The sequence below is a fragment of the Xenopus tropicalis genome, chromosome 3 (assembly GCF_000004195.4).
Source record: "Xenopus tropicalis strain Nigerian chromosome 3, UCB_Xtro_10.0, whole genome shotgun sequence".
NCBI classification, from domain to species: domain Eukaryota; kingdom Metazoa; phylum Chordata; class Amphibia; order Anura; family Pipidae; genus Xenopus; species Xenopus tropicalis.
The window spans coordinates 14,270,703-14,296,683 of record NC_030679.2 but is presented as its reverse complement, the minus strand read 5'-3'; the positions used below and the strand labels follow the sequence as shown (position 1 = coordinate 14,296,683).

At 42.3% G+C, this 25,981-nt stretch overlaps 1 long non-coding RNA gene across 3 annotated transcripts; it reads left to right on the top strand.

Moving 5' to 3' along the window:
* Window positions 1–11,099: 11,099 nt before the first annotated feature.
* LOC116409690 lies at window positions 11,100–25,479 on the top strand. 3 transcript variants are annotated; one of them, XR_004221912.1, is made up of 4 exons: window positions 11,100–11,141; window positions 11,227–11,292; window positions 22,370–22,516; window positions 25,420–25,479. It is a non-coding gene; the product is annotated as an uncharacterized LOC116409690 (long non-coding RNA). The 3 variants fall into 3 exon arrangements; XR_004221910.1 differs by lacking the exon at window positions 25,420–25,479 and adding an exon at window positions 24,164–24,380; XR_004221911.1 differs by lacking the exon at window positions 25,420–25,479 and adding an exon at window positions 24,131–24,380.
* The last annotated feature ends 502 nt before the right edge of the window (window positions 25,480–25,981 follow it).

Genomic DNA, 25,981 nt, shown 5'->3' with positions numbered 1-25,981 from the left:
CCTGCCCAATCACTTCTTCATCCTGTTTAAGACAGAAAAAAAGATTGTAAAAAAAATTCTCATGGCTCAAAGTAAAGCAAAGAGTTGTGGGAAAGTCTTATTTGATATAAATATATGAGAAATAGAAGGTGTATGTTGCTGTGTAACACAGGGCATAATAAGGAGGTGGGACAGACTCACCAACGCTGAAGTAGGCGGTGCCTAACAAATTGCCCCCCCAAAGTTAATCTGCATTTGATATTCTCTTAAAATATCTTTCTCTATTGTGACCCTATTATTTTTTCTTACCTGACAGATGTCCTTGTCTAGGATTCCTGGAGTCTCCTGATTAAAAAAAGGTAAGAGAAAGATGTTCCACGTTGTAATAAAGAAGCTAATATACAGTCTTGTATAAAATATAGGGTGATTTTTATTTACCCCTACTCTCCCCTCTCTTTTGCTTACCCAGCAGTTGTTTATCGCCGGCTCCATTATCGGCTCTGGGATCTCCTCCTAAGAGAAATAAAGTTACCCGATCAACTTACTATAACTTGTATATACTTATCTTAAATGTTTCGAGACAAAAAAACAAATGTTAAAAAATTGCAAGCATGTCTCAGAAAACCTTAGTACAGGTATTGGACCCTTATCCGGAAACCCATTATCCATAAAGTTCCAAATTACGGAAAGGCCATCTCCCATAGACTCCATTTTAATAAAATAATTCATATTTAAAAATGATTTCCGTTTTCTCTGTAATAATAAAACAGAACCTTTCACTTGATCCCAACTAAGATATAATTACCCCTTATTGGGGGCAGAACAGCCCTATTGGGTTTTTTAATGGTTAAATAATTCCCTTTTGTCTGTAATAATAAAACAGTACCTGTACTTGATCCCAACTAAGAAATAATTACCCCTTATTGGGGCAGAACAGCCCTATTGGGTTTTTTTAATGGTTAAATGATTCCCTTTTCTCTGTAATAATAAAACAGTACCTGTACTTGATCCCAACTAAGATATAATTAATCCTTATTGGAGGAAAAACAATTCTTCTGGGTTTAATTACTGTTTAAATAATGTTTTTAGCTAACTTTAGGTAGGAGATCCGAATTACGGAAAGACCCCTTATCCGGAAAACCCCAGGTCCCAAGCATTCTGGATAATGGGTCCCAAACCTGTAAATGGGCCCCTATGTACATAGTGTAGCCTCATCAAGGTTATTGTGCATAGAAATCTATAGGCAAGGAAATAACACGGCTTTGATAACACAAGTAGGTAGGATAATGGTGTTTAGGAAATGATGTTGCCCAGTTCTTACCATGACAGTTTCAGGGGTTGGATCATCTGCCCGCTTTCGTTTCCTCTGTAATGAAGAAACAAAGTTTTATCAGAGAAAATAAATGCACAAATAGGAAATATATAATGAAATAAATGGAGGAGTGAATATTCAGTGACACATGAGGGATTTGGGGGGAGGGTAATGGGGGTGTTCCTTTTCCATTTGCCCCTCCATGAAGTTTCCCACAGAATGAAATATGTCCAGAAAGAAATGAAGCCCTTACCTTGCCGAAGCAAGAGAAACAGCACTTCAGCCGCTTGAACATGTTGTTTCTATGAAGACAAAATGAAAGACATCACTTTAGCATTTCCCAATACTGTGTTCTATGTACGGTTTATTTTTTGATGCGGGCGAGACTTGCTGTAGGAGAAATCATAAACTGGATTTGCTACATTACCTCTCAAATGAAGCTCCAGGTGCTGGAAAAAAAAGATGGAACGGGGGGGGCGGCCCAGGGCCGGGGAACCCTAAGGGGCCCCCTCAATAGGTGCTGGCTCTCCTCTAGGCTCGTTCAACTAAGGGTGGAAAAGGTGAACTGAGGAGAAACCAGAAAAAAACACTATCTAAAAAATCAGGATAATCGCCAAAGCACAAAGTCGCTAACTAGTCGCTCACTGCAGCAATCTGTATAGAGACGGGAATAAAAAGGGCAAGTCAGCTTCACGGATAATGCATTTACCCTTTTAAGGTGCAACATTGGGTCAGGGGCAGATACCCGGGGGCAGAGGGGCAAAACTCTTAGCAGCCTGTCAGTACTGCCCAACCCTGGGTCTGTGTCTCCCAACCAGCGCTAGGAGTAAAGGCGCCTGCAAAGCCCATTTTAGGGGAAAATTCTCCAAATTCACTAAAATCGTTGACAGGAGCAACATCCCCTAGTCTGGGGGGGGGAGTCACCCAACTATTGCCCCTCTTTTTTAGCTAAAATAAGGGTTTTTAGGCAAAACATCTACTACAGGAGAGATGCTTGCTTACCTCTCCCCACAATGGCAACCAATGGACTCTACCAACTGTCACTTTCCTAGAGTGAAGGCAGCTCTCATCATATGACAAATTTTTATGGGCTTTATTTGCCCTTAGATGTGCAGTACATACATTGTATGTACTTATTGTGTACCCAGGTTGGTACATAAGGGCAGGGCAGATACCCGGGGGCAGAGGGGCAAAACTCTTAGGAGCCTGTCAGTACTGGGGACAACAAGCCCATTTTAGTGGAAAATTCTCCAAATTCACTAAAACCAGTGACAGGAGCAGCATCCCCTAGTCTGGGGGGGGGGGGGAGTCACCCTACTATTGCCCCTCTTTTTTAGTTAAAATAAGGGTTTTTAGGCAAAACATCTATCAGAGGAGATGCACACTTACTTCTCACCACAATGGCAACCAACGGACTGTACCAACTGTCACTTTCCTAGGGGGAAGGCAGCTCTCATCACATTGACATAACAATGCAGGCGCTGCTGTTAAAGGTTAAGGGGTATAGTTATCATGCTGGGTAAAAAGTGGAGAGAAGCATTACCGATGATGTTGCCCAGGGCAACGAATAAGCAATTAGATTTCAACAGCTAGAAAACCAAATCAAAGCATCTGATTGGCTGCTATGAACAACATCACCGGGGATGTTTTACTCCACTTTTTACACAGCATGATAAATATACCCCTAAGTGGACCCTTTTGATGAGTGAGGTTTATATGGGCTTTGTTTGCTCTTAGATGGGCAGTACATACTGTAACTATAAACCCAGTGAGAATGAGGAATGAATGCATATTGGGGAGTTGTATCAGGAGTCAGAACCAGCAGTGCAGAGAAGGGAAAGGGACAGACTGACAGACATAATGACAGTTACACATAACTATAAACCCAGTGAGAATGAGGATTGAATGGATATTGGGGAGTTGTATCAGGAGTCACAACCAGCAGTGCAGTGAAGAAAAAAGGGACAGACAGACACAGTGACAGTTACACATAACTATAAACCCAGTGAGAATTAGGAATGAATGGGTATTGGGAAATTTTGTCAGGAGTCAGAACCAGCAGTGCAGAGAAGTTAAAGGGACAGAAACAGTGAGAGTTACACATAACTATAAACCCAGTGAAAATGAGGAATGAATGGATATTCAGAAGTTGTATCAGGAGTCGGAACCAGCAGTGCAGAGAAGGGAAAGGGACAGACAGACACAGTGACAGTTACACATAACCATAATCCCAGTGAGAATGAGCAATGAATGGATATTGGGAGTTGTATCAGGAGTCAGAACCAGCAGTGCAGAGAATGGAAAGGGACAGACAGACACAGTGACAGTTACACAAAACTATAAACCCAGTGAGAATGAGCAATGAATGGATATTGGGAAATTGTGTCAGGAGTCAGAACCAGCAGTGCAGAGAAAGTTAAAGGGACAGAAATAGTGAGAGTTACACATAACTATAAACCCTGTGAAAATGAGGAATGAATGGATATTCGGAAGTTGTATCAGGAGTCAGAACCAGCAGTGCAGAGAAGGGAAAGGGACAGACACAGTAACAGTTACACATAACTATAAACCCAGTGAGAATAAGGAATGAATGGGTATTGGGAAATTTTGTCAGGAGTCAGAACCAGCAGTGCAGAGAAGTTAAAGGGACAGAAACAGTGAGAGTTACACATAACTATAAACCCAGTGAGAATGAGGAATGAATGGATATTGGGAACTTCTATCAGGAGTCAGAACCAGCAGTGCAGAAAATGGAAAGGGACACACAGACACAGTGACAGTTATACATAACTATAAACCCAGTGAGAATGAGGAATGAATGGATATTGGGAATTTGTATCAGAAGTCAGAACCAGCAGTGCAGTAAGGGAAAGGGACACACAGACACAGTGACAGTTATACATAACTATAAACCCAGTGAAAATCAGGAATGAATGGATATTGGGAATTTGTATCAGAAGTCAAAACCAGCAGTGCAGAAAAAAGAAAGGGACAGACAGACACAGTGACAGTTACACATAACTATAAACCCAGTGAGAATGAGGAATAAATGGATATTGGGGAGTTGTATCAGGAGTCAGAACCAGCAGTACAGAGAACAGAAAGGGACAGACAGACACAGTGAATTACACATAACTATAAACCCAGTGACAATGAGAAATGAATGGATATTAGGAACTTGTATCAGGAGTCAGAACCAGCAGTGCAGAGAAGGGAAAGGGACAGACAGACACAGTGACAGTTAAACATAACTATGAACCCAGTGAGAATGAGGAATGAATGGATATTGGGGAGTTGTATGAGGAGTCGGAACCAGCAGTTCAGAGAAGGGAAAGGGACAGACAGACACAGTGACAGTTACACATAACTGTAAACCCAGTGAGAATGAGGAATGAATGGATATTGGGGAGTTATATCAGGAGTCGGAACCAGCAGTGCAGAGAAAGGAAAGGGACAGACAGACACAGTGACAGTTACACATAACTATAAACCCAGTGAGAATGAGGAATGAATGGATATTGGGGAGTTGTATCAGGAGTCAGAACCAGCAGTGCAGAGAAGGGAAAGGGACAGACAGACACAGTGACAGTTACACATAACTGTAAACCCAGTGAGAATGAGGAATGAATGGATATTGGGGAGTTATATCAGGAGTCGGAACCAGCAGTGCAGAGAAAGGAAAGGGACAGACAGACACAGTGACAGTTACACATAACTATAAACCCAGTGAGAATGAGGAATGAATGGATATTGGGGAGTTGTATCAGGAGTCAGAACCAGCAGTGCAGAGAACAGAAAGGGACAGACAGACACAGTGAGTTACACATAACTATAAACCCAGTGAGAATGAGAAATGAATGGATATTGGGAACTTTTATCAGGAGTCAGAACCAGCAGTGCAGAGAAGGGAAAGGGACAGACAGACACAGTGAGTTACACATAACTATAAACCCATTGAGAATAAGCAATGAATGGATATTGGGGAGTTGTATCAGGAGTCAGAACCAGCAGTACAGAGAACAGAAAGGGACAGACAGACACAGTGAGAGTTACACATAACTATAAACCCAGTGAGAATGAGGAATGAATGGGTATTGGGAAGTTATATCAGAAGTCAGAACCAGCAGTGCAGAAAAAAGAAAGGGACAGACAGACACAGTGACAGTTACACATAACTATAAACCCAGTGAAAATGAGGAATGAATGGATATTGGGGAGTTGTATCAGGAGTCAGAACCAGCAGTGCAGAAAAAAAGAAAGGGACAGACAGACACAGTGACAGTTACACAACACTATAAACCCAGTGAAAATGAGGAATGAATGGATATTGGGGAGTTGTATCAGGAGTCAGAACCAGCAGTGCAGAGAACAGAAAGGGACAGACAGACACAGTGAGTTACACATAACTATAAACCCAGTGAGAATAAGCAAGGAATGGATATTGGGGAGTTCTATCAGGAGTCAGAACCAGCAGTGCAGAGAAATGAAAGGGACAGACAGACACAGTGAGTTACACATAACTATAAACCCAGTGAGAATGAGGAATGAATGGATATTGGAGAGTTGTATCATTAGTCAGAAACAGCAGTGCAGAGAAGGGAAAGGGACGGACAGACACAGTGACAGTTACACATAACTATGAACCCAGTGAGAATGAGGAATGAATGGATATTGAGGAGTTGTATCAGGGGTCGGAACCAGCAGTGCAGAGAAGGGAAAGGGACAGACAGACACAGTGACAGTTACACATAACTAAAAACCCAGTGAGAATGAGGAATGAATGGATATTGGGGAGTTATATCAGGAGTCGGGACCAGCAGTGCAGAGAACGGAAATGGACAGACAGACACAGTGACAGTTACACATAACTATAAACCCAGTGAGAATAAGCAATGAATGGATATTGGGGAGTTGTATCAGGAGTCAGAACCAGCAGTGCAGAGAAGGGAAAGGGACAGACAGACACAGTGACAGTTACACAGAACTATAAACCCAGTGAGAATGAGGAATGAATGGATATTGTGGAGTTGTATCAGGAGTCGGAACCAGCAGTGCAGAGAAGGGAAAGGAACGGACAGACACAGTGAGAGTTACACAAAACTATAAAACCAGTGAGAATGAGGAATGAATGGATATTGGGAAGTTTTATCAGGAGTCAGAACCAGCAGTGCAGAGAAGGGAAAGGGACAGACAAGCACAGTGACAGTTACACAGAACTATAAACCCAGTGAGAATGAGTAATGAATGGATATTGGGGAGTTGTATCAGGAGTCGGAACAAGCAGTGCAGAGAAGGGACAGAGAGACACAGTGACAGTTACACATAACTATAAACCCAGTGAGAATGAGGAATGAATGGATATTGTTGAGTTGTGTCAGAACCAGCAGTGCAGAGAAGGGACAGACAGACACAGTGAGAATTACACATAACTATGAACCTAGTGAGAATAAGGAATAAATTGATATTGTTGAGTTGTATCAGGAGTCAGAACCAGTAGTGCAGAGAAGGGAAAGGGACAGACAGACACAGTGACAGTTACACATAACTATAAACCCAGTGAGAATGAGGAATGAATGGATATTGGGGAGTTGTATCAGGAGTCGGAACCAGCAGTGCAGAGAAGGGAAAGGGACGGACAGACCCAGTGACAGTTATACATTACTATAAACCCAGTGAGAATGAGGAATGAATGGATATTGGGGAGTTGTATCAGGAGTCGGAACCAGCAGTATAGAGAACAGAAAGGGACAGACAGACACAGTGAGTTACACATAACTATAAACCCAGTGAGAATGAGGAATGAATGGATATTGGGAACTTGTATCAGGAGTCAGAACCAGCAGTGCAGAGAAGGGAAAGGGACGGACAGACACAGTGAGAGTTACACATAACTCTAAACCAAGTTAGAAAGAGGAATTAATGGATATTAATAACTATAAACCCAGTGAGAAAAAGCAAGGAATGGATATTGGGGAGTTGTATCAGGAGTCAGAACCAGCAGTGCAGAGAACAGAAAGGGACAGACAGACACAGTGACAGTTACACATAACTATAAACCCAGTGAGAATAAGGAATGAATGGGTATTGGGAAATTTTGTCAGGAGTCAGAACCAGCAGTGCAGAGAAGTTAAAGGGACAGAAACAGTGAGAGTTACACATAACTATAAACCCAGTGAGAATGAGAAATGAATGGATATTGGGAACTTCTATCAGGAGTCAGAACCAGCAGTGCAGAAAATGGAAAGGGACACACAGACACAGTGACAGTTATACATAACTATAAACCCAGTGAGAATGAGGAATGAATGGATATTGGGAATTTGTATCAGAAGTCAGAACCAGCAGTGCAGTAAGGGAAAGGGACACACAGACACAGTGACAGTTATACATAACTATAAACCCAGTGAAAATGAGGAATGAATGGATATTGGGAATTTGTATCAGAAGTCAAAACCAGCAGTGCAGAAAAAAGAAAGGGACAGACAGACACAGTGACAGTTACACATAACTATAAACCCAGTGAGAATGAGGAATGAATGGGTATTGGGAAGTTATATCAGAAGTCAGAACCAGCAGTGCAGTAAGGGAAAGGGACAGACAGACACAGTGACAGTTACACATAACTATAAACCCAGTGAGAATTAGGACTGAATGGATATTGGGAAGTTGTATCAGGAGTCAGAACCAGCAGTGCTGAGAACATAAAGGGACAGACAGACACAGTGACAGTTACACATAACTATAAACCCAGTGAGAATGAGGAATGAATGGATATTGGGAAGTTGTATCAGGAGTCAGAACCAGCAGTGCAGAGAACATAAAGGGACAGACAGACACAGTGACAGTTACACATAACTATAAACCCAGTGAGAATGAGGAATGAATGGCTATTGGGGAGTTGTAACACTACAGCCCAAACATAGTGCCAGGGTTATTAGAAGTTAATTTTCTGTAGTAGAGAATCCTGATGCATACTGTACTGATTTCCGTGCAGCCATGCAGTATGAATCAGAACCAGAAGTCAATAAAGTAAGGTTTTAGATGGAGAAGACAAGGAACTTGGAAGGGGTGTGTATATGGATTCTGAGGAGCAATGTCATTACAGCATGTTGTAGTTCAGTGCTGTCCAACTGGCGGCCCGCGGGCCGCATGCGGCCCGCGACCCCCCTCTGTGTGGCCCCCCACCTGTCTGGCTGCTTTGATGGCTTACCTTTGAGTAAGCATTAAATGGTATCAGTACTGAGATTAACTGCCCCCCTGCATGGTTCTCACCTCAGATTCATGCTGTAATCCCTCTGTATTGTTTAAAAATGTAATCCCCTATGTTTTTCACACCTTTTAATCTCTGCATTGTTAAACCCCTGCAGTGTTCACACCTCAGGCTCAGACTGTAGTCACTCCCATTGTTCACTTCTTCACACCTCAGACATAGGTACTGTAGGCAGAGTATGGCACATACAGCCAGCATAGGGCAGGTAGAGTATGGCACACACAGGCAGCATAGGTCAGGGTGGGTATGGCACACAGGTAGGGTAGGGCAGGCAGAGTATGGCACACACAGGCAGCATAGGGCAGGCAGAGTATGGCACACACAGGAAGGGTAGGGCAGGCAGAGTATGGCACACACAGTAAGGGTAGGGCAGGCAGAGTATGGCACACACAGTAAGGGTAGGGCAGGCAGAGTATGGCACACACAGTAAGGGTAGGGCAGGCAGAGTATGGCACACACAGGAAGGGTAGGGCAGGCAGAGTATGGCACACACAGTCAGGGTAGGGCAGGCAGAGTATGGCACACACAGGCAGGGTAGGGCAGGCAGAGTATGGCACACACAGGCAGGTTAGGACAGGCAGAGTATGGCACACACAGACAGCATAGGACAGGCAGAGTGCTGCCTGTGTGTGCCATACTCTGCTTGCCCTATGCTGCTTGTGGGAGGTGAACCTGGCAGGGGTTTGTTGTGGGAGTTTGTTAGCAGTTGGAAATAACCATTAAATGGTCCCAAAGGTGTGTAATTATGTACTGGGGGTTGCTCTGCTATCCACAGGGGAGGAGGAGGCATATGGAATTTAAGGGTATATCTTAATATGACATAATTCTTTCACATATGAATGATGGTTGATATCCCCACAGTAAGGACCAAGCATTTGGGATTTTGCTGTGCTACCACCATTGTGATAAAATGGGTGTGGTTTGAAGTGGGTGTGGTTTCAAAAAGGGGAGTGGTCAAAACTGGCTTCCATTAGCGGCCCTCCACCATGTATGCTAGAGAAATTTCGGCCCTCGGCACCGTAGAAGTTGGACAGCACTGTTGTAGTTTGTTCTGAGGTGCATGTGCCCCTCTCACCTTCCTGGACAGTAACTTGTATCCGATTCTTCTCGTAACTCAACCCTCCAGGGGTGTCCACCCGGCAGCAAAAGGTTCCTGAGTCACTGGGGGTCAGCCCAGTGATAGTCAGAGACCCGTCCCCCCGTGTTATGTTCCCCCGTAACTTGTATCTCTCGGATACCGTCAGAGTCTTCTCCCTGGTATTAGTCCATATGATCACTTTGTAACAAGAGCCCGAGCAGCTGGACTTCCCCCAGCATATTTCCGCAATGCCTTCCTCAACTGAGTAAGTGCAGGGCAAAACCAGGGTATGCCCCTCTAAGGCAATCACATATTCCTCTGCTGTCCATAGGCCTGTGAAACAAGCAACATAGGCAATGAGAAAGGGAAAACACTTATTCAAAGGGTCCTGTTAAAATGACTCCAAGGGTGCAAAGGGTATAGCCAGACTGTATAGGTAACTGGTATCATAGAGACCATAGACATAGAAACTGCATCTCATGTTGGCTTTTGGCCTGTAGGAGAGTTATCTATACAGCTCTATGAGTGGAACCCAGAAATACCAGTATCATCTCATTAACATCAGGTTCAGTATTTGATTCTGTTACAGTCTAAATGGTCTAATATCATGTTTATTTCATGCTGAAACCCCCAAAACACCTATAAAATGAATATTGCTCTAGGGGTGATTTATTTAAGGGTGCAGCCTACTGTACTTCCAAACCCCTTATTGCCCTTTGCAACTCTAATTCTGAGACTGACCCCACCATTTAGTTTTGTAGTTGCAACTCCAATTCTTAGACTCTGTCTGTTTGTGTCTTTGGTTTATTAAAGGGGCGTCTACAGTCTTTCAAGGGAATAGAAACCCAAGAATAAAATTTTTCTTTAATGAAAGTAAATTTAATTCTAAGCAATTTTCCAATGTACATTTATTACAAATATTCAATGGTTTTAAAGTTATTAGTAAAGGTCATGGCTTTTAAAAGCAGTGTCTGTCTCTCCATTTCCCCACTCCTGGCTCTGACTGTAAGCAGTATTGGGAATTAGCTCTCAATAGCAATTACATTTACTAATAACTTTAAAACCATTGTATATTTGTAATGAATGTATATTAGAAACTTGCAGAATCATAGTAAAAGAACCAGGCAGGCACATCTGGGATCCCTTTTGCGTCAACCAATTTGTTCAAAAAAGCAGCTTGTATGTTAATAAAAGTATCAAAAATGTATTTATTCCATAAAAATAATAACAACTGCAACAGCCTTATGCGTTTCGTACCTACCAGGGTACTTAATCACAGTCATAGTCATAGTTCTAAGCTCACAACAAGTTCTTGATAAATTATTTAATAACACATTTTATGGATAATGTCTATCTTTTCATGGTGTGTTCTTTTTACACTGTTCCGATGGTTGTTTAAGCATGAGTATTAAGGAGTGTGGTGTTGAGGACTATTGCTAACGTATCTTTCTTTCTTTGCCCAGATTATTTAAGTAGTCTAGCCACGGGTTCCAGATCCTGCGGTAAGTATGACTGTTATTACCTATTAAGTATGATATTTCTTCTAATTTCCTAATATCCTCAACTTTTGTTAACCATTCCTTATAGGTAGGTGGTTTTGGTGTTTTCCATTTTTGTGGAATCAGCGATTTTGCTGCCTGCAGCAGGTGTAAGGTGAGTGTGTCTATTAGTGTTTTATCTTTATCTGGAATGATGTATAACATAATGGTTTGTGCATTTTCTACTTTGATGGAGCGCTGAGTTACTAAGTTTATTGCATCCAGGCCCCTCTTATAGGCACTAACAGAATCTGCCATTACAGCATCACTAGGAAGGGCATTCCCCAACCTCACTGCCCTCCCCGTGAGGAACCCCCTACGCTGCTTCAAATGGAAGCTCCTTTCCTCTAATCTAAAGGGGGGGCCTCTGGTGCGCTGATTGTTTTTATGGGAAAAAAGAACATCCCCCATCTGCCTATAATCCCCTCTAATGTACTTGTACAGAGTAATCATGTCCCCTCGCAAGCGCCTCTTTTCCAGAGAAAACAACCCCAACCCTGACAGTCTCACCTCATAGTTTAACCCTTCCATCCCGTTTACCAGTTTAGTTGCAGTCTCTGCACTCTCTCCAGCTCATTAATATCCTTCTTAAGGACTGGAGCCCAAAACTGCCCCCATACTCAAGGTGAGGCCTTACCAGGGACCTATAAAGGGGCAAAATTATGTTTCATCCCTTGAGTCAATGCCTTTAATCGCCACAGAATGACACATGTTATCTTATATTATTTCTACCAAAGTGCATAACTTTGCACTTGTCAACATTGAACCTCATTTTCCAGTTTGCTGCCCAGTTTTCCAATTTTGTCAAATCGCTCTGCAAAGCGGCAGCATCCTGCATGGAACTTATAGTTTTGCACAATTTTGTGTCGTCAGCAAAAATAGAAACAGTACTGTCTATGCCCACCTCCAGGTCATTAATAAACAAGTTAAAAAGCAGAGGCCCAAGGACTGACCCCTGCGGTACTCCACTAACCACACTGGCCCAATTAGAAAATGTTCCATTTACCCCACTCTTTGTACTCTATCCTTCAGCCAGTTCTCTATCCAATTACAAATATTATGTTCTAGGCCAATATTCCTTAATTTGATCATTAACCTGTGCGGTACTGTATCAAACGCTTTAGCAAAGTCCAAGTACCGTGTTTTCCCGAAAATAAGGCATCCTCCAAAAGTAAGGCACCCCCCCCCTTTTCACCCCCCCCCGGAAATTAAGGCACCCCCCCCGAAAATAAGACACCCACATAACATTTTTGTTCTTGCCGGTACCTGCGCTGGTCTCTTCTCGCGCTGTTGCGCCGTCACCATGGAAGCCGTCTAAGCGGTGCGATTTCCTGTTTCCCCTGTGCGCTGCCTGCGTGTCTCTCTGGCGCCGTTGCGCCGTCATAACGCATTGAGTGGTGACGTCGCGACGGCGCCAGAGAGACACGCAGGCAGCGCACAGGGGAAACAGGAAGTCGCACCGCTTAGACGGCTTCCATGGTGACGGCGCGAGAAGAGACCAGCGCAGGTACAGTTGTAATACCGGTAGCAGTTGTACCGGTAATAGAGAAAAAAAAAATCAAAACAATCAAAATACAGATATACATTGACAGGCTGAGAGACTTAGATACAAGATAATGTATGGAAACTCTTACAGGAAGCCCATCTCCCATACAGCCCATTTTAAGCAAATAATCCTAAAAACAGTAAACAAACCCAACAGGATTGTTATGCAGCTTAATAAACATTATGTACAAGGCACTGTTTTATTATTGCAGAATGGGAATAGTTAAAGGAGAACTGTCGAGAAAATGTAAATATAATGAGCCCCTCAAGATAATCTTTAGTATACCCCTCAGCAATCTGTCTCTTTTCATTCTCTTTTCATGGGGGAATCAGAGTTAGATTCCGACTGACAGATAACTGAAAGGCAGTTAGCTCTAATGCACCTTCTAGACCAGTGATTCCCAGCCAGAACAGGCAAGAACAAGAATGTTACCGGTACACAGGAGGATCAGAGGAAATAACAGAGGGGGCAATAAAAAAAAAGGCACATGAGGATCAAAGGGGGCAATAAAAAAAGGCACATGAGGATCAAAGGGGGCAATGAAAGGGCACAATCAAAGGACACAGGAGGATCAGAAGGGGTTACTAAAATGGTAAGCCCCCCCCCCCCCCGATTCTCTTGTGCCATTTTGATTCCCCCCTCTGTGTCATTTTAAGTGATCGCCCTCCCTTCACCCAGATACCCCAGTGTAATTTTTTTTACCCTTAGGCATGAGCACAAAAAGAAAAAGCTACTCTGTGGAGTACAAGAGGAGAATCGTGGAAGATTCTTGGGGCCAAAATCTTCACGCTTTCTGTAAAGAAAAGATGTTAAATATGCGATTGGTCCACAAGTGGCGAGCAGAGTATGGTAAACTGATTGAACAAGTGGAAAAGGGAAATGCTAAAAAACGCAAGTGTGGATCAGGTCGGCAACCATTATTTTCTGAGCTGGAAGATCTGATCTGTGAATGGGTTGTTGACAGGAGAGCAAAGGCTTTGGTTGTGAATAGAGCTCAGATTCAAGAATTTGCTCTTGCAATGGCACCACACTTTGACGTAGCCCACGAAGACTTCAAAGCATCACCGCACTGGTTGAATAATTTCCTTCAGCGAAATGAACTGTCTTTAAGAAGATCCACAACATTGTTTAGGCTGGAAGATGCTCAAGTTATTGAGCGAGCACTTGCATTCAAGTCCTTTATTGATAATATTAAATTCTCTAAATACAATCTTTCCAACATGATTGCTATGGATGAAACAGCAGTGTTTATGGGCCAATAATCTCAAACAACAATTGAACAGCGGGGTGTCTCCTCAGTGTACATTCCCTCCACTGCTTACGAAAGTGCACGTGTTACCTGTATTTTGGCAATTCGTCTGGATGGCACTAAAATCACACCTCTAATCATTTCTAAGGGCAAGAAGGAAAAGATTGAACGTGTTTCGGGAATTCTTGTTCTTGAAACTGAAAAAGCCTGGGCCACACAAGCAGTTATAAGAAAGTGGGTCGATTTAATGCTGCCACTTGTTATGCGAGGGGGCCAAAGAGGTCTGCTAGTCTGGGATGCAGCCAGCACTCACCGTGCTAAAGATATGAAGTCATTTCTTCATGAAAGAAAAATAGATCAAGTAATGATTCCCACAGGAATGACAGCCTATCTCCAGACTCTTGATATTGCAATAAACAAGCCATTCAAGGAATATTTGCGCATGGAAGTTAATGACTACATTGAAAATAGAATGGTGAGAAATCAGCGTGGAAACTTTGTGAAGCCTAAACTGCAAGAGATTGTGACTTGGGTGAAGAAGTCATGGGAGAAAATCACTGACAGTTGCATTGAACATGCATTACGGGCTGGCTACCTTGATAAGAAGTACTCATTTAAGGACAGTGCTATTGCTAAACATGAGAGATTTGGTCCACTGATTCTGAAAGAAATGGAGTCACAAGTAACTGACCTGGAACTTCAGGGTGTGGATTGTTATGATGAGGTTCCAGAAGATGATGACTTGATTGTCATTGAATAAATGTGTAAATGTACCGTACCGTTGTACATGGAAACAATGGCAGCGTAGTAACAAGAAATTGGATCCACAGTTTGTCTGGTTATGCTGGTTTGTGATGAAAACTACCGTTATGCTGGTTTGTGATGAAAACTACCGTTATTACTGTACCATATACAGGTAATAAATGTCCTTTTTTTTCAACAATAAATGTGTACTGTATTCTTCTTCATGGAAAAATAAGACATCCTCTGAAAATAAGACCTAGTGCATATTTTGGAGCTTAAAAAAATATAAGACAGTGTCTTATTTTCGGGAAAACAGGGTAGATGAGATCAACTGCCATTCCAGCATCGAGGTTCCTACTCACCTCCTCATAAAAGGCGACTAAATTAGTCTGGCAAGATCTGTTACGCATAACGTTACAACCATTGTATATTTGTAATGAATGTATATTGGAATCTTGCCTAGAATTACATTTTCTTTAACTGGCCAACATTTTGTTTTTGGGTTGGCATGCCCTTTAAGATACTACAGAATCACGCAGCAGTAGGTCCCCCAGCCTTTCCTGTGGCATACTAAATATCTGGGTTAGTGAGTGTAAAGCAATAGGAGAGCGGTTAATGTGACGGTTGTGGTCTGCTAGTAGGTGCTACAGAAATGTGGTGTGTAATACACTGCTGGGGCACTTTACCTTAAAATGAGCCTTTAGTATGATGTAGGTCTCTGCCTTTATTTTCTACTCTTTCCTGGTTTTAAGCTTATTCTGCAGATTTCTACTTCTTAATTGAAACCATTACCATTAGAAAAATAGTATGGAAAAAAGAACATTAATACCAATACAAACAGACAAGCAGTTAGAATGTTACATTTTAAAACAAAACACATTTAATGGTACAGAGTTTAACACTCCTGTCTGAATGATCAGATTAAATCCATTCATTCTGCCTTCTCTCTATTTATCCTAAATCACACGGCTGTTCATCTAACCAATCAGACTGTGCTATTCCATAGTTTTGGAGATCTACCGAGCAGTGCATTGTTGCAAAGGAGAAACCATATACTTCAAAGGTGCTGAGCTTGGATATGCAGACTGTTTGCCTGCAAAAATGATTGTTTTAAATGCACACACCGGTCTATTTATTTGGCCAATGACGTTGAGGCATTCCATAGCACTGAAGAATTTCTCTGAAATGCAAATGTTTTGCAATGCAAAGAGCTTTTTTTTTTAAAAGCAATATCCTAATACTGTAAAGATGTAAAGCTAATTTCTTGCCCCAGCCAGTGCACGCATTCCTTAATAATTGTAATTCCCTGGGATTTGATCTATTTCCCAAGTATCCCCTGTGCCACCCTGGGCAAGTGAATGCACAGTATAGTAAACCAAAGCACTATACTTGCAGTGTCAGACTTGGGCTCTGACCTATTTGCGAAATTCTAATAAAAAAGTGTGGGTGACACAGGATGCAGGGGTTTAACAATGTGCAGGGCTGTAAGATAGTTAAGCTGGCCATTCACGTACTGATATTATCGTATGAAACCTCGTGGCGACCGATATCGCAAAGGCTCCGGATATATCGGTCATCTTGTCTATCGGCAAGGTTAAAAGATTTTAATCAGGGCCACTGAAGGTGCTCGAGCAAAATCTACTTTTAGGGCTGAATTGGTAGGTGGAGGTCTATTGTTTCTACCTCCATATCTGACTATGCAGCCCTGAACGTCAGTGGAGGGTGGGAACGATCTTTCGTGCAACCAAAGGTCTCACAAAAGATCGTTATTGCTACATGTATAGCCACCATTACATAGTTACATAGTTCTGCTGGGTTGCATAAAGATCAGAGTCCATCAGAGTCCAGAGAAAACAACCCCAACCCTGACAGTCTAACCTCATAGCTTAAATCTCCCATACCCTTTACCAGTTTAGTTGCAGTCTCTGCACTCTCTCCAGCTCATTAATATCCTTCTTAAGGACTGGAGCCCAAAACTGCCCCCCATACTCAAGGTGAGGCCTTACCAGGGACCTATAAAGGGGCAAAAAAAAACCCAGATCCTTCTCCATTAATGATACCCCAACACACTGACCCCTGCGGTACTCCGCTAACAACACTGGCCCAATTAGAAAATGTTCCATTTACCCCCACTTTGTAATCGATCCTTCAGCCAGTTCTCTATCCAAGGGGCACGGAAACAGCTACAAGTACAAAAGGTTGGGAGTTGTATATCGGCATCAGATGGAGCCACAGATTACATTTCCTTGCAAAAAAAAAAAGTTATCGCCTTCAGCAAACAAATTGTATATATCATTACTATCCAACTACAGTATATCCAAATGCAAATAATGCACCTCTATTTGCAACCCAGTTATTCATAAAAAGAAAATTTGTTGTTTTTTTTAACCCAGAAGCCATCATTTCGATAAATAATTTACAGTGTCTTTGTGTTTGTAATTGCAGACACCCTAGATCTGTCTTGTACAGAGACCAGTGCCCATCGAGTCTAAGAGCCACTTGTTTCATGGCATCTGGAAAGGCATGGGATTTATCTGCTTAACCCTGTATATTTCCATCACTCCAGTTAAAACCGTTTGCTCCTAAAAGCAATGTGTGTTAATTAAAGAAACCTCCGTACAGAAAGCTAAACATTCATTTAGAGATTGTGGCTCTGGGCACAGAGAGATTAAGGGACACATAACAGTTATTACATGTACAAAGTGCAAACTCATAACTTTAGCCCCTCTGTTCTCCTGTCCAGCAAGGCACTACGATATACAGTAGTTCAGGCTTCAGCAGTTGCAGTGCTGCCCATTTGTATTAATGCTTTATTAGAAACAAAGAAATAAAAAAAAAAAGCAATATATAAATGATTGCACTGGGGTTGCTCTGCCATGACGATAGGTGGTGGCACAATTCATGGGATTTCAGAAATACTCTGAAAATACACAAATATCTCAATGCTCTGAGGTGTAATGAGCAGCAGGAAGTGAAAGAGAAACCTCCCTTATCTGCCAATGTGCTATGGATTGAGCAACATGGTGCATTAATGGCTGAAATCTTTTACTCAGCCGACCAAATGGTATGTATATCAGTCAGGATTGTGTGGCCAGCATACACATACTTTAATTGCTGTGTATGTCCAGCTTTAAAATGGCACCACTCAGCTTGGTCTCATCTGACCACAAAGCATTTCTCACATTGCCACTGGATCACTCTCAATACTTTCTGGGAAACTCCAAATGTGCTTTCACATGGTTCCTTCTGACTAACGGCTCCCTCTGTGCTACCCTCCCATACAGGCAAGTGTGGAACATGGCACATTTTGCTGTCTGGGTGACTTCTAGCTTTAAAGAGGCAAAATGCATACAAATACCCATACAAAGACTATCATGGTTATCACACTGACACTGCCGGGGCAAATGTGACCAAGGATTTTTGCACAAATGTCATTTTAAATCACAATTGACTATGATAGTCTATGGAGGGGTTTTGCCAGCTTTTTGGTGCCCTTCTATGAGCTAGTCTGCTACACAGGCAGCCAAATGCACCATGTGCCATTGCCCTTATTCAGAGCTACAGATGGCTGTGTGAGTGACATCTGGTGTTGGAATCAGGATTTGTTATTCAGTAAAATGAGAGAATCGCCCAAGGGTCTGACTACATTTGTAAGACACTTTAATAACAAATTTCAAGTCAGCTCTGGTTCTTCTTCTCCACAGGCTGTGCCACATTTCAGCAGCTGCATATAATAACCAGGGCTGGCCGGCTGCGGCTCCCCAACTAAAAGCTCCAAAGGATTTATTCCATCATAATTTTGATATAACCCAGCCCCTTGATGTTGGGTAATCAGCAAGCCACACTGTAGGATTTTGGGACACTAATGCAGGCAGATATGTAGGTGTGCGGCCCCACATCTTGCTACAGTTTAACCTGTGACGTGTTTGGCTTCCTTTCTTATGAATGCCCACCCAGCACATTACAATTTGACTTTGCTAAAGATTAGCAGGGGCTCTGCATGCAAACTGACCAACTGCCAATTTGGTAATCAATAGCCATGCTTGGCCAGTTGCAGAAATACAGTGCTCAGAACAGCAAGATCCTGGTGTAAGGAAGGACCCAATAAGATACATTCAGCACGTGGCACATGTTAGCAGGCTCTTTGCTATGATTTGAGTAAACGATACAATAAATATGAATGTACATCTGAACAGGGTTAGAATAAATAGGAGAGTATTGTCACTTGCTGTCTCTAACTCACAGTCACTGGGAAGAAATTCTAAATGACAGATCATTTTAACAGTTTGATAGGTCAAAGCATGATTAATAACACAGCCAGCCTGCACCAATGATTCCAAAATATCCCTTTATCCAACACGCACATATAAAAATCATCTCCCCCCCTCAAAAAAAACCAACCAGTAAAAAATATAGTTTTAAAATATATATATTTCTATTTATATCTGTATATTTCTCCCTCTATAAGTCAAGGCCTCGAGGATTGTGGAATAAATGTGTTCAAACGTCGATTGGTGCGTTGGCGAGGAGGGGTTGCACATATTCATGAAGATCCTGTACTCGCCCTCATTGCAACCCATGCAGCTGTTGCTAGTTGGATGATACACATCTTATCCTAAAAGGGAAGCCAAGAAAAGCAGATCTCCATACGACCCCATACAAACAATGAACTATCCCAATATTAATTCATAGCCAATAATAGGCACTTGCTTGATATTCTCTATTCTTAGCAACTGTAAACTGGTCTATGTTGTTCATAGTTTCTAAATGATTAGCTTTCTTCTTCTGTAGGGGTCCACTCACCCCAGAACCAAAAAACTATATCTCTTTGAGGCTACAATTTTACGTTTACTGGTTTTACTATTACTTATTCTTCTATTAAGTCACACTACTGTTCCAGTTTCGGTCTCTCATTCAAGTCACTGCCTAGTTGCTAGGGTAAATTGGATCCAAGCAACCAGATAAATGAGGGGGAGAACTGAAGCTGAATAATTCAAAAAGCACAAAAAATAATAAATGACAACAAATTGCAAATTGTCTCAGAATGTCATTGTCTACATCATACTAAACATGAAGTTAAAGGTAAATTACCCCTATAACAGCAGTGCTGCTGGCACAGAAGCACAGAAGTAATTAAAATGAAATGGAGTTTTGCCCTGCACTAGTAACACTGGTATGTTTGCTTCAGAAACACTACTATATCAGTGCTGCAAAAATCCAAAATTAGGAAAAAAAAAGCTCCAGCAGATTAACTGCAAAACATTTATTATGGGTAGTGGTAACACGACATGTTTCGGGTTAATACCCTTTATCAAGTGTACACTTGATAAAGGGTATTAACCCGAAACATGTCGTGTTACCACTACCCATAATAAATGTTTTGCAGTTAATCTGCTGGAGCTTTTTTTTCCTAATTTTGGATTTTTGCAGTTGTATTTGGTTGCAGCACAGAGCAACAACTAGGAGCTAAAGCATTTTTCGTAAGTACTTTATACAAAGTTCACCAATAATTTTTCATTTTTGTACTATATCAGTGCTGTCCAACTTATTACGTGTAGTGGGCCAGTTCTATCTCATACAGCATGTTGGAGGGCCAGATTAAATTCAAATGACGATGCCATACAGTGAAGCCTGTGGAGCCTCTGAGCAGACTGGGGGCTATAAAAGTCCCTTGGAGGGCCAGTTGTATAGCCATGGGGGTAGCTATTCAATCTGTAAAGGGAGACAAGGCACAGGTTACGTAGCAGACACTCTTTATAGAACGTAGAACCCCACTGTATTCTGCAGAGTTTATTACCTTCTATGTAACCTGTGCCATTTAGCCCAATTTCAACTTGACTGGCTGCCCCCCCCCCCATATTTTTTTCATGTTACTGTTCCTTTAAAGGTCTTGTACTCATTCTCTCCTTGCATGTGTGTTCTTTGCAGTAAACACTGTACCTGTGCCTGCTAATAAGGAGGAAATGACATCTGTGGTAGCTGTTTAATAAGCTTGTTTTACAAGAAGTCATTATCATTGTTATCCGTTAGATTGTTCTTCAGCTGAATCCTTCTGGCTGCAAAAAACCCAATCATGTTGTAAACTGCTACCAGAATTCACCCTAAAGGTCCCCATACACTATAAGATCCGCTCGCTTGGCGATGTCGGATCTTTACCCGATATCCCACCTACGGGTGGGCGATATCGGGTTGGAAGTTGCTTTAAAAAAAAATAACATTACATTTGCGGCCATGGGCAGTCGGTTCGGGGACCGCATCAACGAGCCGATGCGGTCCCCGATCCGACTGGATTTTCTAACCTGCCTGATCGATATCTGGCCAATTTCAGGCCAGATATCGGTCAGCCAGGCCGCTCGTTTCTTCCCATACACGGGCCGATTAGCTGCCGAATCGGTCCGAGGGACCCATATCGGCAGCTTCTATCGGCCCGTGTATGGGGGCCTTAACAGGCTGGTTTCAGCATAAAGTAGCTATTGGCAGTGAATAACTGACAAAGTACAGGGCAGGGTGGCAAAGTGCAAAAACTGCTACAAACTGCGCTTTCTTTGCACTTTTGCAAGAAAGGTCCTCAGCACCTCTGATAACTGAGGGAAAGAACAAGTAATAAAGGTGTAAGGGCAGGGGTACACGGGGAGATTAGTCACGCTAATCTCCCCGCAATGCCATCCCAGCTAGAATATAAATTGCCGGTGGGATGGCATACGGGTTGCTGCGATGCCCCGCAGTCGGCCCAACTTATGTTCAGAGGAAAATTCTGGCGACTGCAGGACATCTCAGCGAAGCGTATGCCATCCCACCGGCGATTTACAGTCTAGACGGTGGGAAGGCATTGGGGGAGATTAGACGCCAGTGACAAAGGAGATTTGTTGCGGTGTAACTAATCTCCCCGTGTACCCCTGCCCTAAAGGTTTAGGATTGGCCATACACTGTTAGATCTTTTAGGGGACATCACCAATCATTCATTGAGTGGCACGTACAACAGCGGAGGGACAACTGGGATAGTGATATCAGAAGATTTTACTCCACTGTACAAGCATAAGTCTTAACATGGCCATACAAATACAGATTTGCTTGTTTGGCGACTCGGCAAACAATCTGAACTATGTCTGAATTTGCTACCTACATAATGGGTCAAATCGGGCTAAAAGGGTTTTTTGGTCCCCAGGTCAACAGACAGATCATAACTGGGACTAAAACCAGGCCTGTTGGGAAAGGACCACATCAATACGCCAATTTGGTCATCGCCTCATAGGTCTTCTAAACTTGCCTGATTTTCAGTCACATACAATAGATGTCAGGGAAGGCCCTTAACCAGCATATAAATGGGCACTTGGTCTGTAGGGGCCTAATTTGGCATCTTAAATCTGTCAGTGTATGGACAGCTTAAGTCTACACCGGGGACTGGAAAGCAACATAGAAGTGCAGCACAACCCTGCGATAGAGAGCTCCTTGGGCTGGTGTATTTATTTCTCAAAAGGAGAATCAGCCTTGAAAACAAAGTTAACAGCTGAATTTGAGGGGGGTGTCTATAACATACTGGGTACTTCCCCCCAGTGAGATTTCTAGTCCTTTAAAGTTGTCTCTTTTTGCTCTGCTGACACATATGGGCTTTTGTAACATTCCTGGGCATCTCACCCTTCTGTATTTCCACAGTTGGTTGCCCTTCATGCCATGACAGTCAAAGAGGGTGACGGCTCGTTTGTGACACGACATCAAAGCAAGACTTCATAGTGTGCTGTGGGATGCCAGGACGTATATCTTCTCTCCAACCCAGAGTGAACCCCTGCACAGAAAAGCAGTGTAAGGAACGGTGTGTTTGCACGTACTAGTGCCCCAGTGTGGCTAAGAGCCACCTTCATACCTTTCTGGCTCCCCACGTATTACTATTGCGCCCTTTGTTACAAGCTTCCAGGCGGATTTAAGCGCCAGAAGTGACGTGCTTTACGCCCACACACATGTCCATCCTTACATTACAAATCTTCAAAAAAAATAAGATGATATCAGAATGCTGCTAATAACATGGGTCCCAAACACTCAGTTGGTTTAACTCTGACTGAACAAGAAATATCTAGGTCTGCCCCTTTCTGCATGTCACTGCTTCCTATAGTAATCTGTGATGTAGAATGCCCCACGGTGCAGTGCCACCCTGTTTAACTGTACCTCTCCCCAAGCAGCTGGGGGCACAGCATTTAAACTCTCATTTACAAGAGAAATACTATGCATTATATATAGTTCACAAAAAAATCCATGCAACTCCGGGATTTAATGGCAGTATGTACTTACTCAATACACTTTTTCAAAAAAAATAATTAAATCCTGGTGCTTCTGGTGAAGCTTTGAAGCGGTGTGCCATGTGTGGTGTGCGGTGCATGTCAATATCTATTAATGCCTCTAGATGGAGCTCAAACACTCTATGTAAGTATCACTCTGAGCAAAGGAAGAACCTGCACATCACAGCATGCAAAACATTCTAAATACAGTCCCATGGTTAAATATGTGTTTCCTTCTAAACTCCACCTAACGAACATGGTATTTACAGAATAACTGGTTCCAGACTGTATAAGAGCTGGGACAGCACTGGTCTATGCCTAAGGGAAATAATGTGCATTGGCTTTATGTCTAAAATACTGCGTATATATCTGTATATCCATGCATTTCTCAAATGGAAGAAGAAGGCACCTACCTTACCCTCGCTAGGCTGACACCAGCAGGAACTTTGTATGGTACATATTTTCTATAAATGTGGCCTACTCTGGAACAAGGAGAGTCCACCATTCCCCACACATCCACACCTGTAAATATAGACACAGTGTATAACATTTGGTGGACATAGAGATTGAAGACCTTAATGACCCAATAGGTTACGGTCATCCTGCAACTGTGAGTCTCTTGTCTGACACTGACAGGATCCCGGGCAGCCTCTGGATCTCTGCTTACTGAAAGGCGGAAGTTCTGAGCCTACTCCAGAAACTGGGGGCACTGATTAGCAGAATTCCGTTTAACAGATTTACACAGACAAGTGATTTTGCTGGTGCATACACTGCAATTATTTTTTTTGTACTGAGAAAAGTTCCTTAAAGAAAATAATCCCACATGCCCATGTAATCATACCAGTAACATACAAGAATCCTACGTTCCCAGCACCCTGGAGATTTGAGGAAATGCTCAGGGTTCTCTTCTGAACTCATTCAATTTACATATATATATATATATATAAATATATTTTTGTTTTTTTGGAGTTTTTTTGGTTTTTTTTTTAGATTTAATGATATTAGTAGTTTCACATTGGTAATATCATGAGTGTGTAACCAGTGTGCCCCCTGCTGTTCCATGTAAATGTGAAAAAAGCAAAACACAAACACTAAAATAATAGGTTTATAAACACTTTAATACTGTGTTATCTGTTCAATGAAGACAATATAGGTAACTTGTCCACCCTGCCCACAGTGGATTCTCCAGTTTCTGAGTATGATCCTAGGCAACATCCATGAGAAGATGTTCCTGAAAGCAAGGAGGATCCAATTGCTGAGCACCGATAAGAAGCCTGTTGGACAGAAGCCACAGCACAACAAGAGATGAGGATGCTGGGACTAATGAACAGAGGAAGGGCCTTATACTCAGTTGCATCTTCACAATATCCAGGATGAAATAGTTAGATAGTGGGACTAGAGACAAGGATCTCTGAACAACAAACCACATGGCAGTTCAGCGATGACTTCCCTCTGGGCAGGCCGGCCCATTCTATTCATGGATCATCATTACTCAAAAGAAGCAAGCTGACTCCTGACGTGACCACATCGCCTGTCCTGCCAATATTACCAATCAGTCCTAGATAAGTGGTCAACTAGGTCATCCTTTTTTTATTTACCTTGAAAGAAAGGCATACCAGTGAGTATATAGCACAACTATTCCACACAGTGGGACATGTCAACAGGCATGGAGGGACTTGCAGGATGATGCCCATGAAACAAGTGGTTCCTCAACCCAATGGGGTTTCACCAGGTTGTCCCGTTGGGGGAAATTCTGTGGCTGATATGATAGCAACCAGGGAAAACACAAAAGCTTTTATATATTTTGCCAGCACAACCTCAAAAAGTGGCGGTAGATGTGTTGGTGAAAATAGCCTCTGGTTTTTCTGTATTTTTTTCTCCATTAACTCTCAACCCCTGCTTGAAAAAGCCATCATAATTATGGTGACCCTTTTGGCCACACCAAGCGTGGTTCTCAGATCTAAGGAGCCCCAGTGGTACCAATTTTCAGCTTTACTTGACAGAGCTATTAAGTTGTCTTCCTCAAAGTTCCATGTTTCAGCCTTGTCTGTTGTATTTCAAAGACGTATTTCAGAGTACCGAGATGTTCATGTTATTTTGTTCTGGAAGGGATAAACTTCATAACTTAAAAGATCTGATTCTGAAACATAGTGATGCCCAGGCTCCAGTGCATATATATCCAAGGGACCTTCCAACTACTTTATGGATGAGACTGAGCAAGAATCACATGATTGGGAGAAAATAAAGAAGAGATGAAAAAGATGAAAAGATGCAAATAGGTTTGAGTTTAAATCAGATTTTTTTAATGTAACTTTATTACTTTAATGATAGTGTTCTTTTAAAAATGTTCACAAGCCCTTTGCATGCTTATTCGCAAGCTGTTTCAAACAAGAAAGAGCTTTTATTTTTATTTTATTTTTTTCCATTCTGCAGTATTTACAGCAATACCAACCCATAGATATACAACCAGAGAGGCCACCACCTCCCCACGCCTGTGAATGTAACGGTAAGGAGCAGCTTTTAACTGAAGTGATTCTAATCAAATACACAGAGAGATACCTACATAGCAGAAAAAAACAAATGGAAAGGTCCTGCTGAGTTTGTTTTGCTAAGAAGTTTCATGAGCTCAAGTTTCAAGAGATTATTTTTCATGGGAGCTTCTAGATCTCCCCTGTAATAGGAATGCTTATGTAAACATTGTGGGCCCTAGGGTCCACCAGACACCCTAACCAGAAGGACCCACTCTCAGCTAAATGTAATAGGTGTCATATAGACCTTTGGTGACAGGAGTGGTAGGAAGGCACTGCTCTTCATTTAGAGCAATGGCACAGGGGTTCAGCCTGAGGTCTATTGCAGAGCAGCTATTTGCTCTCCAAAATATACCCCAAAGTCCAGTTTGTAGGCTAATTAGGTTGAGATTTGGGGTGAATGTGTATTTGTTGTCCTAGATATTCTTGGAACTATGGCTGATTGATTGATGCCTATATTTTCCAAT